The sequence below is a fragment of the Cebidichthys violaceus genome, unplaced genomic scaffold, assembly GCF_023349555.1.
Source record: "Cebidichthys violaceus isolate CVI_PGR_0920_01 unplaced genomic scaffold, fCebVio1.0.p SCAF_52, whole genome shotgun sequence".
Lineage (NCBI taxonomy): Eukaryota > Metazoa > Chordata > Actinopteri > Perciformes > Stichaeidae > Cebidichthys > Cebidichthys violaceus.
The window spans coordinates 1,751,113-1,766,272 of record NW_027176728.1 but is presented as its reverse complement, the minus strand read 5'-3'; positions in this window follow the sequence as shown (position 1 = coordinate 1,766,272).

Below are 15,160 nucleotides of genomic sequence, written 5' to 3'. Positions count from 1 at the left end.
TCTCACCGCTAGTTGGGACCAAATGCTACACACTGAACGATTAAAGAATGCCCTGGCCACTCATCCTATATCCGATTGGAATAAATCTCACAATGTTCAGTCTCTGCTCTATAATAACATTTTTATATCAAGAACCTAATATAACGTGTGATTTGGAGTTGTTCATACGGCCACTTGGCAAGAGCCAGTCCAACACTCACTCTCTTTTTTAGCTCTGTTTTGGTCTCCACCAACTTGATTCTGTTTCGGTTTTGACCCCTTTTACTTTACATACAGTTATTTGAACCATTGCTGATATAAAGATATTGATCGGAGCAGCTTTAACATAATATCTATCAATCTAGCCCCTTCGACTCATTCGTGATGAACATACGCTACACCTTAAAATAGATTACAGACGAAACGACAGCCCAATTATATTTGTAAAAATGATCTCCTTTCTATAACCTCCGTCCTTCGCTTCATCTCCTCCCAATTCTTTCCCTCCACTCACACTTTTTACGTTGTTCATTATTCTCAGGCACTTCCTCAGATGCAGCAGCACTCTGCCCAAAACGTGTATCTACTGTAGTAATATCACAGCAATACAATATAACAATACTGTTAGTCAAGAGAGGTCGAGACTAGATGACGACAAGGAGGGATGAGGAAGGGCAAGGAATGTCAAAAGGTTCGACTCAGATTACCAGGTTCTCAGAGTTCCTAATCATTTGGATAATAAGAATGTATAATAGTTTTCAAATCAATATCATGTCAGTGACCCCTTTTTGCCGGGCAGAAAAGAAGCATTTGTTAAATTTTGACGTCTTTTATTTACGTCCTATATTATGATGTGAATATATGTGTTTGGGTTTAATTTGCTGCTGACAAATTGTCCACATTCAGTTTTCTTCACGTTGTTCTGGATTGATAAAGACCTTAAAGATGCAATATAGGAGATTTAGGAGCATTTCGATTGCTTCTCAGCGGCTCTCAACTTGGCGACGGCTGGCCCGGCGGCTTGCAGCTAACAGCGCCGTCGGCACAAACAACGACGACAACGAACCTTTGAGAGGCGTCCAACGAAGAGCGTCGTAAATCCCGAAGCGAAATTCGGAAGCTTGACATTACATATAAAGCTCTCTTTTTTCGGTCTTTTTTTACTTTTTGTGTGTACAAATGAGTCAGACGCGTTTATTTGAAGCATACTGCGATCTTCATTACATTTAAAACCCGTCATTAAACGTCATTTAAACGGCAAATCATTATTTGTCCCGCGCGCGTGATGTCATCAGTAGCCAATCGTGGGGCAGTTTGAGGTAAAACAAAAAGCGCAACCGGTGATTGCTCTTTTGCGAGTGGAGGTCATTTTAGTTCACGCTGATGAGCTTTGTGTACGACGATGAAGAGGAACCTTTTTAGACTTTCCCAGGAACAGCGAGTCCCAGTGACGGTGAACAACAAACGGACAAACTTAACAGATTAACATGAGCACACACATTAAAACAGCACGTGCCCGTGTGTTCCTCCGTTCCCCTGCGAGGTGAGGCGAGGCGAGCGGTAAGGTAGACGTTGCTGTGTGTGTGCCTTCTCGGCTTAGACTGTAATTATGCCGCGCCATTATGGAGCGCAGAACAAAGGCGAGCCCTGCAGCCCTGCAGCAGCCGGAGAGCAGGGGATGTACTGCTGCCTCTATTCACACCGCAGTTAATAACAATACTCGTCAACGCACTGCAGACAGCGCGGCGTCAATCCTCCCACGTGTGTCTCCTTGGGTGTGTGTGTGTGTGTGTGTGTGTGTGTGCGCCCAAGAGACAGATTTGTGAGGGTGTGTGAGAGACAAAGAGGGAGGGAAAGACCGAGTGTGACTTGTTTGCATGTTTGTACGTTGCAGATGTCGGCTACGCAAGGGACTTTGAGGACACGAGGTCGAGGTTTTCGAGCACACCTCTCTCCGTCTGCGACTGTGCCGCATCACGCGTGGTTTACCGAGGCGAGTTCACGCGTAAAACGAGCCAATCGTTCTCTCAAAACGAGGGGGTTTGTCAGCCTCCGAATGACACGAAACCACCCAACGAGGTTGAACATAAGAAGTGTCCTTAAGACGTTGTCCACGACAACGTGTGCAGCAGGGCTTTTGATGGACACCATCAACAGGACCACGCACAGCACATTGACAACCGTTCTGTGGACCGTATAAACCGGTCCAGAGAGAGTTGAGACAAATGATTTAGGATGTGTTTGAATTCTGTGCATTTCCATGGAAAGGCTCATCGTAGTCGACACATTCTCACTCCCGACTCGTCAAATACCGGCGCCAGCGTCCCAAAGCTTCAAACTGTCCCTCCTTAGGTTCCCTTCTGTCAGTTCTGAAAGTGTTTAGGGACGGTGTGTCAGTTTCTGCTCGTGACATCGTCTTTCCAAAAAAAAAAAAAAAACTTCCGACATCACAGGAAGTTAGGTTTAGCCAACAAAACCACATATTTAAGTTTTGGGGAAAAAGCACGGTTGACGTTACCTTGACTGACAAACGACTACCGTGACATGCGAGGGACAAAATGTCAGCATTTATTGAAGTTTCTAGAACATACTAGAACCCTTTATGTGTTGTGATGCTATCATCAGTAGCCAATATGGATGGAAATATTGTCTGTTTTACTCCAGAGCTATAGCTACTTTTAATTAAGTGAAATGTTTAAATCGATTACATTTTGAAAAAGGGATCTACTTTCCTGAAACAGAACACAGGCGCCAGCACAAGTGGGCCTGACCCATTTTGGTGATCACAGGCGTTGGCCTGCCGCAACTAGACACAAGGTGGAGGAGAGGCCGACTATATTATTAGTAGAAGGAATACAGAATGGACAGGTGGGGCAAGCCGCATTAATCACTAGGGCTGGGTATCGGCCCATGATACCTTTAAAGTATCAACTGAAATAACTCAGTGCCAAGTAGTATCAAACTTCTCCAATTAAATAATACCTGTGTTTAATCCTTTTTTTGAACTGGTAGCAGTACCGGCATCTTTCCAAATAACAAGGTTTTAAAATAAACACACACACATCACCCCAAATATGCTGTCAATGGTCAAATGAAAAGCCAGCTGATACAAAAAAAAGTTTTTCTGAGTTTCACCAAAGTGATTTTTCCCCCTCATCTAAACCTCTCAGATGGTTTCAGTTAAGTCACTGTTTTTGGCCCAGAAAGGTAAATTATCCAAAATTGCACAAAAGAAAACAAAGATTTAGCCCCAAAAGATGATGCCATGTTGCAGAACTTTTTCTTCTCCTCTTCTACCCCATAATCATCTCATGACCCCTTAGATTTATCTTGCGACCCTTTGGGGAACCACTGGAATAAAGGTCCTAACTGTATACAGTGTAGTTACAGTAGCTACAGTAGCTTCACCTCAACCAGCAGTAAAATGCTGCGTACGCATTGACGCATCAGTATCAACAATATCAGTAACTGCTACCAATGTTCTGCAGAACGAGCATTTTTTTATCTTTGATACTTTGTATTTTGACGTTGTTTTATTGGCCCTATTATTCAAGGAGAGAATCTGAATACTTCTTCCGCCACTTGGAAAAGACTGACACATTTGAAATCTGTTTACATAAAATCATACGCAGTCATCATCACAGTGACATAATGTTAAGTCATTAGCATTAATGACTTAACATTGATAGATCATCTAATCATACCATCTGTCTGATTAGATGATATCACTGAGGGTTTACATTGCACAGCTGATTGTCTGTGAAACCTGGCGGGCATTGGATCACTGTAACGTGATCTGATGGTGTTCAGGTGCCAAAAATAAATAATGGCAATCAAAGGATTTAACTTTGAGGTTTTGCAACTTTGCAGTGTGAGAAACAAATTCCTTCGTAAATTCAAAACTATTTTGACTCTCAATTTAAATACCGTAAAAATATTCTTCCATCTTGGAAATTGTTCCTGTTCTTGGCATGTTGTGGAACCAAAAGGGACATCGGTTCAGTACATTCTCAGTGGATTCTCATGTAGCCTGTAGGCATGACTTATCAAAATTGTGTGACCACTGCATGAACTTAGCAGTCTACACACACACACACAAAAAGAAATGAGATGAAAGAACAGATGATAGCAGTTTCAGCAGCTGTGTTCTCAGATCTTGCCCTTATCCTCCAGTTGACCCCAGAGTATTTATCAACTCATTTAAACTAGCCTACTAACACTGAAAACATGTCACTGGGAAAGTTTAGCATGACCTCTCGCACAGCTGACAGAGGGACCAGATGCAATGACACTGTATTTAAATGCTGGCTATTCATCATGACAGACAGCTGCCCACTGCCTTTTCCAGAGGCCGACTGGGCTTCTACTAACTGGTCTCCAGACAGAGCAGCTCTCTATGATCTGATTGGGTCAGCTTTAATTTTTCATTTTGCTGTGTTTTGCTGAGAAATGTGTCCAGATCTCATAGACTTTACTGCATAACCCAGAAATCTAAATGCTTTTGGGCAAAATGTTTTTACAGATTTTAAATGCGTCGGTCTTTTCCAAGTGCCAGAAGTACTCAGATCCTCTCCGTAATTAATAAAACAATGTCAAAATACAAATAAAGTATCAAAGTAAAAATACTTGTTGCTGCAAAAAAAATTGGCAGCAGTGACTTTTAAAATGACTTTCTTGACACTTGACATCTTTTTGCCAACATTGACTGGAAGTTTTGCAGTGCAGTTACTAAAATTAAGAGAAAGTTTTGCAGTGCAATTACGAACATTAGCCAGAAGTTTTGGAATCCAGTTACTAACATTCAACGTAACTTTTGCAGTGCAGTTACTAACATTAAACGTACGTTTTGCAGTGCAGTTACTAACATTAAACGTAACTTTTGCAGTGCAGTTACTAACATTAAACGTACGTTTTGCAGTGCAGTTACTAACATTAAACAGAACTTTTGCAGTGCAGTTACTAACATTAAACAGAACTTTTGCAGTGCAGTTACTAACATTAAACATATGTTTTGCAGTGCAGTTACTAACATTCAACGTAACTTTTGCAGTGAGTTACTAACATTAAACGTACATTTTGCAGTGCAGTTACTAACATTAAACGTACATTTTGCAGTGCAGTTACTAACATTAAACGTACGTTTTGCAGTGCAGTAACTGACATTAGCAGGACATTTTCTGAGTACAGCTGCTAACATTAACGGGACGTTTTGCAGTCCAGTTGTAAATTAGCAGGACGTTTTGGAGTCCAGTTACTAACATTTAGCGCACATTTTGCATTGCAGTTACTAACATTATCAGGAAGTTTTGAAGTACAGTTACTAACACAAACCATAAGTGTTGCAGTGCACTTACTAACATTAGCAGGTAGTTTTAGAGTACAATTACTAACATTAGCAGGTAGTTTTGGAGTACAGTTACTAACACAAAACATAAGTGTTGCAGTGCAGTTACTAACATTGACTGGAGGTTTTGCAGTCCAGTTACTAACAGTAGCAGGAAATTTTGGGGTGCAGTTTCCAACATTAACCAGGCATCAACAGGAAGTGTTGGGGTGCAGTTTGTAAGAATGTGGGAAAGTCTTCGATGTCATAGTTGCTTAGTGTAACAACGTTGCGCATCACAAAAGCGGAGAAACAAGAGGAACTTCCCTGCAGAAGCCACAAGACCACCAGAGGTGCCAGTGTAACGTTTCATAAAGAGGAAAAATGTGAATTTCTTCTAATTTGGTCCTCCTAGTTAACAAGCTGCTGTAACGACAACCGATGCACGAACAGCTTAAATCCATCCTTCATCGCCAGCTGCAGTATTATTCGCAAACCGGGCAACTGAGTCTCCAGTTCAGCCATGATGTTGCATGCAATGTTGTGGACACACAAGCCAAGTTACTGCCAGCTGATTAAAGTGAAGGGGGTTAACCCCGAAGTTAGCAACAACTCACGCTCACTTAAGCAGGAAGATTAATGTATGCAATTTTTATATTCCAGCCAAAGTTTCCCCGTTTGCCACACGTTAGCTTAAAGGCTTGAGAACTGTTTGTTTAAAGAAAAGTGAGAGAGGTTATACGTATCAGCTGGTAAGCCTCTACTTATGCAAAGTATGGATTTACCACATAATAATCCGTATGGACACATTTCTCATTGAGCACATAAATACAGGTGTGTGCATGTTTGCGCATGTGCCTTTCATCCGTAGGGTGTGTACAAAAGGAATCTGGTAATCGTTGAATAGTCCTGAGGATTACTTGCAGAAGTAGCCTGTAAATCTTCTCTGTTAAACTCTGCTGAACCAATTCCAAAGATTAAAATTGCTCATAATTATCGTTATCACCACTGTGGTCAAATTGTTTTGCGGTTTTGTTGTAAAGTGGTACGCGGAACGATGCCAGAACCAAATCCTTTTATTTTGCAGAACCGCTGGCGCATGATCCATTGTTTTGCTCGGTAGCACTTCAGCAGTGCTTAGCGTTTGTCATTTTACAACTTTTTTGGTTGCTGGTGTGCCGCGGGCTCTTTTTAATGTAAAAAATGTGCCGCGGCTCAGAAAAGGTTGAAAAACACTGCTCTAGTACATTACATTCAGTGTCAACAAACAGGTAATAATAAAAGCAGCATTCTCTCCTCCCGACTTTGCAAAACGATCTCGAAAGGCAACAATGATCCATGCGTGTTTGCCTCCGGACTACATGCAATATGTTTTGGGACGTTCCGGAACGGTTGTGAAAAATGTTAGCCCGCTGTCAATTTCAGTTCTTAGAAATAAAATCGCAATTGTAAAAATAATTGCGAATCAACAAGTCAGACTTTTAGAAAATTGGAAAATCGGAATCGGCCATGAGGGAATAAGGAACAGGGCTGTTTGGTTGTTAACGTCTTTGAGGTCGCGCTTCTCTACCTGCCTTTACATTGTTCAACATTTTGGTTAACAGCTGCAGTTGGATGAGAAAAGTGTGACACAGATGCATAATGGATTGGAAAACTGGTAAGTAAGTGTAGAAGCAGAGCAGCAGGGTTAGATGGAAGGAGGACGCACAAACTCAAGTTTAGATTGAAATGCCTAATTTAACATCTTTGTTGTGACTTTATTACCCACGGCAGGCAGGTAGCCTAGATCGTGATGCAAGTTCTCATCTGTCACCAGATGAAGTACTGACTCACCTGGGTTACCACCAGGCGACAACTCCCAGTTCTGACAATTTAAACCACTGCGGAAGTGCCTTAAACTTGTATTCTCTCTAATGGCCAGCAGGGGGCGACTCCTCGGGTTGCAAAAAAAAAAAAAATCCTAGCCGCCTATAAGAAAATAGAATGTCTTTGTCCTGTCTGGGAGTCAGGGCTGGGTGACATGACGTTATCCTCAAATGATGTTAAAAAATGTAAAACAAAATTTGCATCATGGAACCGTGTTATGGCAAAATTTTGGACGACATTTTTCGAGATGTCACAAGATCCGGAAACGTTCTCAGAATCAGCCCAAATGAAACGAGAGGAGGTCGTAAGAAAGTCCGACACGGATCAATATTTGATGATATCACATAACAGGTCCACATTGCAATGACACTGAGTGAAAACAAAGCTAGTCTAAATCCAATACAAAAAAAATACTCTTTACAACTAACCTTGTTATGACCAATGATTTAATAATCAGTAAGGCTATTGAGACACTTTAAATGCAGTTGATTCAGACCAAGATGTGTATGCATTGATATTATGGGCCTCATAGTGCGTCACTACCTGTAAAATGCATTCATCAGTTGTTTTTGATTCAAATTCTACATTTGCTGTCCACTGTGGGGCAGATATAGGCTCGGCCTTTAGTCATTTTTTATCTCTGACATGACAATCACTCGATTGGTTGCGTGTGTGTGTGTACGTACGTGAGTGAGTGAGTGAGTGCACCTCTGTGTCTGTCCACTCGGTCTATGGAGATTCTGCTGTAGAAAGATGCATCATTTTTTGGGTGCCCAGTAAGGCTGCATGTTCAAGGACTTCTAGTGGTTGCAGGGACTCACACTTTATCGAAATCCCTTTTTATTGACTGCCTGCTGACTCTAAGACTTATCTGCCCAAGTTTGGTTGTTTCAACACGTGTCTGATGTTTCAACCATTTCTCCCGTTCCCAGTTCCACACCCTGTGCACTACTAGGAGTTGTTGAGTAAATTGTAACATTTTGGTAGCCTAAAATGTCTGATTCAGCATTCCGTTGTAATTAGCTCCACCCTCTCATGTCACTTCTGTTTCAAAAAACCAAGATGGCATCGGCCGAAACACCAAAATCGAAGCTTCAAAAACGTAGTCCACAAACCAGTGAATGACGCAACGGTGGCGACTTCTGAGCACTTCTTACAGTCTATGGGTACCTCGCTTAACCTTTTAAAAACGAGGCCTATTTTCAGGCCTCAGCTCAAAAAAAGATAAGAAATACCTAATTGAGTGTATAATTAACTTAAACACACATATTTTTAGGCTGGACTATGGGGCAAGATTATTCTCAATAATAACTTCTAATAACTGAAGAGTTCACAAATGACTCTGTCCACAAAATATTTTTCAATGCACACAAAACAAGTTATCAGAATACATATATGTAATCACATACCAAAAGAATTTGATTCACAAATATATTTCTGATGCACACGCAAATATTTCTCTAAAGTAAATGTAATAGAAATCCACATATGTGATTAAAAGGATTTGACATTAACTGTAGTCAATCAGATGTCGCCCCCATTTTCAATCGCATGAGCTTTCCCCCACGAGGGTGTACTCAGTTCATACTCAGGCAAGAAACGGGGTGGAAAGCAAAAGGAGGATATATTTCACATATTTGTGATTTTTACACAGTGGAATTGTCCGACAAACACGGGCAGATAAGTCTGTAAAGATCCCCATAAGAATCCAAACAAAGGGATACAGCGACTTCAACTGTATTGAACGTAAATCCACAATGTTGAACGAATTCTACAGCATTAGCGAGCGTTGGCTAACGTTAACGTGGCTATTTGTTGGTTTGCCAGATAACGGTCTTTCCTTCAACTTTGTGGATGTAACCGTCATTCCAGTTGCTGTTTTGATTTGCTTGGATTGTTTTTGGGGATCCTTACATACCGTTCTGCCCACGTTTGGTCGTTTCAACACTTGTATGGGCTGCACAAGTCAGATGTTGGAGGCATTTCACCGAAGCCAGCTACCCTTGATGGGGGCACGCTCATGTGACTGGTTGTAAATGGTGGCGACATCTGATTGGCTACAGACAATTCCATCTCCCAATCCCCACACACAAATACAGTGAAGTTCATATATGACAAGCGCTTCATTAATGAAGGTTCAACAGTTTGTATATAAATATAACAACATCCAAGTAGGTTTTTAATGAAAATTTGTGGATTTTCATTACATTTATTTCAAACTAGAAATATGTGTATGCGCATCAGAAATATATTTGTGAATCTTATTTTGTTTTATTTGGATTTTGTTTGCATTTATACATAATTAAACTATTTTTCCAAATTTCTTTTTTAATTGTCAGTGTGGGTTCCTCCGGGTTCCCCGCCTCTACCCACAGTCTAAAAACACGCAGGTTACTCGTTGACTCTAGATTGGTGTGAAGGAATAGGATGAGCGGTTACAGATAATGGTTGGATGTCATTTACATATAAATCAGATAATACATTTGCGAGTCCTTCTGTGTGCATTTATTCATTCATTCATTTTTAAACCGATCAATATCAAATGTGGCCCGAGTCCAAAATCCTACAGTTCCTCAGATGCGTTGGCATAGATTGATCAACAGGAATGCGTGTTCTCGTTTTTCAGGTGTGCATGTGGCTCCGCAAGTCTTTGATATGTCTTTAATTGTCATAACCTTCGTGTCGAGGTGTGCGTGTGCAGAAACCGGTGATTAAAGGCGTGTTAGCTTTGATATTTTGTGGTTGTGTGTCTATGCGTGTGCTTCACTGTGAAAGGTTCGTGTCCAGTGTGTGTGTGTGTGTGTGTGTGTGTGTGTGTGCCTCCTCTGAGCTACGCCGGGTGCCTGAGGGGTGCGGTGGGCGGGGCCCATTTTGACGAACAGATTGAGCTAATTGGTCTTAGCGTGAGATAAAGAGAAGAAGACATTCCACAGCTCAATGTATTCAAATGCTGTCAAGGCCAGACACAATAGGTGGGTTGATGGAGTCAGACACAATTTATTTAAGTCTAATATGTTTACTGTCACGACTGTCACAATAGTTTGATTGAGATGTTTTGTGTAGCAGAGGACATCTTTGTTAGCACTTCTGTCCAAACCAGGCAGCAGACATAAATCCAGTGAATATTTGTAATACGTACGAGCCGGCCCAATGTAAACCTAAAGGGGGGGGGCGCACAATAGTGTATTGATCAGGCTGATTACTCAATCACAGGCACATCCTCCCTTTCTATATGTAGCTGCACGTCGCGCAAAGCCACAAACTGGTCGCTGTTCTGGAAACATCAAAGGCCAAGTCATTGACGGTTCTATGTTTAGCAGCACAGTGGAAATGCAACCTCCCTGGGTAGCAGACAAACAAACTACATTACTTCTGTAACTTAAGCTGACCTAGCTTTCAAACAAAACTTTTCTATCAAGGCGGCGGCCAATAATGCAAAGGCAGGCCACCTTTGAGTCGAGTTAGCAGGGTCAACCAAGTAATTATGAAGAGATCTCTCGTTACTTTCATTTACATTGGTCAGCCCAGTGCAGCCCCTCTAAAGTGTCATGCAAGAGTTTAGGAGGTTATTGACTGCTATGTAACTACTGAATTTAAAGTTCTAGCTCTTTACATGACTTGTGAGTAATTGCCTCACTGAAATGTGTTGCTGTCCAGCACTGGTCATGATCAATGTATCACCATGATCATCACAGGCAACACATGTCCATATTTCATACCTTTTATTTTCCATCAGCATTCAATCAATCCTCATTCACTCTTCGCTTCCTCTCTCCAGCTCCTCTCAAGTAATGGCGACATCAAGCCAAAACAAACACTTGACATTGGTTTGCGCTCCGTTCCTCGATTTCTCTCCCTTTCTCTTTGCCTCTCTTTCTACCCGTCACCCTCTGTCTCTTGTTTCACTATCAAAATACACACTCGCTCACACACACACAAACAGACACCTGCACGATGATGAATACCCTACGTGGATGGGCTGAATTAAAAACAACATTAATGAGAACGCTTTAATTGCCGTCATTTATCAGCCTGTCCAGAGTTGAACTCTGAGACTTACAGATCAGATACAAATTAGACTGACTCCCATACTGCTAGGAACGAAGTGAGGGAGTGAGAGCGTCTTAGAACTTTAACCCTTTCACAGTTTGTTTTCAGTTCATAAAAGTTAATTGTAATATTTTGGTTGCCAAACAATGTCTTATTCAGAGTTTGGTTGCACTTAGCTCCACCTGTGTTACTTCTGGTTGCATCCAAAAACCAAGATGGCGAAGGCCAAAAACCAAGATGGTGACATCCAAAAACCAAGATGGCGAAGGCCAAAAACCAAGATGGCAACATCCAAAAACCAAGATGGCGACATCCAAAAACCAAGATGGCAAAGGCCAAAAACCAAGATGGTGACATCCAAAAACCAAGATGGCGACATCCAAAAACCAAGATGGCGAAGGCCAAAAACCAAGATGGCGACATCCAAAAACCAAGATGGCGACATCCAAAAACCAAGATGGCGAAGGCCAAAAACCAAGATGGTGACATCCAAAAACCAAGATGGCGAAGGCCAAAAACCAAGATGGCAACATCCAAAAACCAAGATGGCGACAGCCAAAAACCAAGATGGCGACATCCAAAAACCAAGATGGCAAAGGCCAAAAACCAAGATGGTGACATCCAAAAACCAAGATGGCGACATCCAAAAACCAAGATGGCGAAGGCCAAAAACCAAGATGGTGACATCCAAAAACCAAGATGGCGACAGCCAAAAACCAAGATGGCGACATCCAAAATTCCGATAAAAAAAAAAAAAATCGGTAGTCCCCAAACCAAAAGGTGCCAATGTCCACTTTCTATATACAGTCGATTCTCAAACTCCACACGCTGACTGAAATGCATTTGAAAGCTTTGAAGAAAATGTAGAATATTAAGTGGACCTTTGAACTTAATGTGTGACGGGGGACCTGGAAAAATAATAATCTTTAACTTGACAGCTTAAGCTGATCATCATTCTTAAATACACTGATGGTTGTACAATGTGTCAGATTAACTGGGTAATTAAACTAAACTGTTTGCCGTGATATTAAAAGACCAAAAAGAGATTGCTCAAATCTTGGTTTACTTTTTTAATAACAGCATCTTTGGAGTGGTTGACAGAAAGCTTTAAATCAATTATAGAATCAACTTTTGACAACAGCCAAAACTCAAACTACATTTGACTATATATATACAATGCTGTGAAAAAGTATTTGCCCCCTTCCTGGTTTCTTATTTTTTTGCATATTTGTCACACTTAAATGTTTCAGATCATCAAACAAATTGTAATATTAGACAAAGATAACCCGAGTAAATACAAAATGCAGTTTTTAAATGATGATTTAATTTATTAAGGGAGAAAAGCTATCCAAACCTACTTGGCCCTATGTGAAAAAGTAATTGCCCCCTAAACCTGATAACTGGTTTTGTCACCCTTGGCGGCAACAATTGCAATCCAGCGTTTGCAATAACTGACAATGAGTCTTTCACATTGCTGTGGAAGAATTTTGGCCCACTCTTCTTTGCAGAACTGTTTTAATTCAGCCACATTCTATGGTTTTTGAGCATAAACAGCTTGTTGAAGGTCAGGCCACAGCATCTCAATCAGATTTAAGTCCAGACTTTGACTAGGCCACTCCAAAACCTTCTTTTTGCTTTTCTTGAGCCATTCAGAGGTGGACTTGCTGGTGTGTTTCGGATCATTGTCCTGCTGCACAACACAAGTGTGCTTGAGTTTGAGGTCACGAACTGATGGCTCGACATTCTCCTTCAGGAGGTTCTGGTAGAGAGCAGAATTCATGGTTCCATCAATTATAGCAAGTCGTCCAGGTCTACCATCACACTACCACCACCATGTGTGACTGTTGGTATGATGTTGTTTTTATGAAATGCTGTGTCAGTTTTACGCCAGATGTAACGGGACGCACACCTTGCAAAGAGTTCAACTTTTGTCTGGTCAGTCCACAGAATATTTGCCCAAAAGTCTCGGGGATCATCAAGATGTTTTTTGTAAATGTGAGACGAGCCTTTGTGTTCTTTTTGGTTAGCAGTGGCTTTCGCCTTGGAACTCTCCCATGATGCTATTTGTGCTCAGTCTCTTTCTTATTGTTGAATCATGAACACTGACCTTAACTGAGGAGACTGAGGCCTGCAGTTCTTTAGATGTTGTTCTGGGGTCTTTCCAGACTGATTCATGTCAGTTACTTTGTTTCTCATCTGTTCTTGAATTTCTTTACATCGCGGCATGATGTGTTGCTTTTTGAGATCTTTTAGTCGACTTCACTTTGTCAGACAGGTTCTATTTAAGTGATTTCTTGATTCAACAGGTCTGTCAGTAATCAGGCCTGGGTGTGGATAGTGAAATTGAACTCAGCTTTCCAAAAAATCACAGTTCATTCATGATTTATCAAGGGGGGGCAATTACTTTTTCACACAGGGCCAAGTCGGTTTGGATAGCTTTTCTCCCTTAATAAATTAAATCATCATTTAAAAACAGCATTTTGTATTTACTCGGGTTATCTTTGTCTAATATTACAATTTGTTTGATGATCTGAAACATTTAAGTGTGACAAATATGCAAAAAAATAAGAAACCAGGAAGGGGGCAAATACTTTTTCACAGCACTGTATATATATATATCATTATAATTTTTACTAACAAGCAGTTTGTTGTCATGAAACCAGCCCTGTATCATATTCATATAAATGTTTTATTGTTGATTAATAAGCTCATCTATTATGTGTTTCATGATTGTGTTTTCATACTTTATGAATGGTGGATTCATTCCTCATTTGTAAATTAACTATTATATATATATTACAAACCAATTATTAAGGAGTTGTAGATGATTAATAACATAATTTATAAAGTGTAGGTAAACGATTAAGAACTTATTTAATCTAAAGTGAGGACTATCTATGTCTTCCATATGTTAACCCTAACTTTGTTAGTCATCCATTGTGGTTATTTGCATAAAAACACACAATTAAATTGATTTGGAATTTTAAATTTTTTTTTTTTAATATTTGCTTTGATAAAATGTTTTGGGTGGCATTTGTAGTTTTAATAATGTATTATAAGCTCCTTGGAGTCAGTTCTAGGAAGTTAAACAGACCATAATTCCCTCTCTGATATCTATTTTACATCGCTGTGAAAACTTCTCCATCAAACAACTGTATTTATTCAAGTTTCTCGTCAAAAAACACATTGTACAAGATCACATTTGAACACATCATGATGATGTTATAATTTACATTCGCCCAACACCCATTTTTTACCCGTTTGGAGCTTGAACCTACCACAATGTAACTGAATGGAACCTCCTAGAAAGCATTCTGGCGAACTCCCCATCACATATTTATTAAAGATCACATTTATTTTTCACTTGTGGGCAACCGTTGATGTTGAGCCCTGTAATGGCTTATATGCGACAACAGTATCGTGGCACCTAGCTTATATTTTTACAGTGCGGTGTTCACTGGAGCAACCGCTGCCGGAACCTCCCCTACCTCCACAAAGCCAAGATGGCGCCTGGTGAGGTTGAGAAGTGTGCAGCGTTTCACCCTTTAACTGTTTGACCATTGGTGAGTAGACCATCTGGGTACTCATAGTGCACTGCATTTTGCCATACCTGTCAGTATGAATGCACTTCTGCAGTCAAAATAGCGAGTGGAAGTATACAAATTGGCAGTAAATGCTGTGCTCACTGGCGAGCCTGGATCCGTACTTGGTTTTAATAATGTTCATAGCGGAGAGAGCTGACTCACCGCTGCAGGTCTATCTCAACATGGTTGGGCTACTTTGGTTAGACTAGAGGAAACTCTCTCAGACAGTCTGTAGCCAAGAAGTAGAAGGTCAGTTGTTTCATGCTCCATGCTGTCATCTCTCTCAAACCTCTCTTAGGCCCCGATCTCATCGGAATGCGTCGCAACAGGCGCTGCCGCTAAAGAAAAAGCCCCCTTG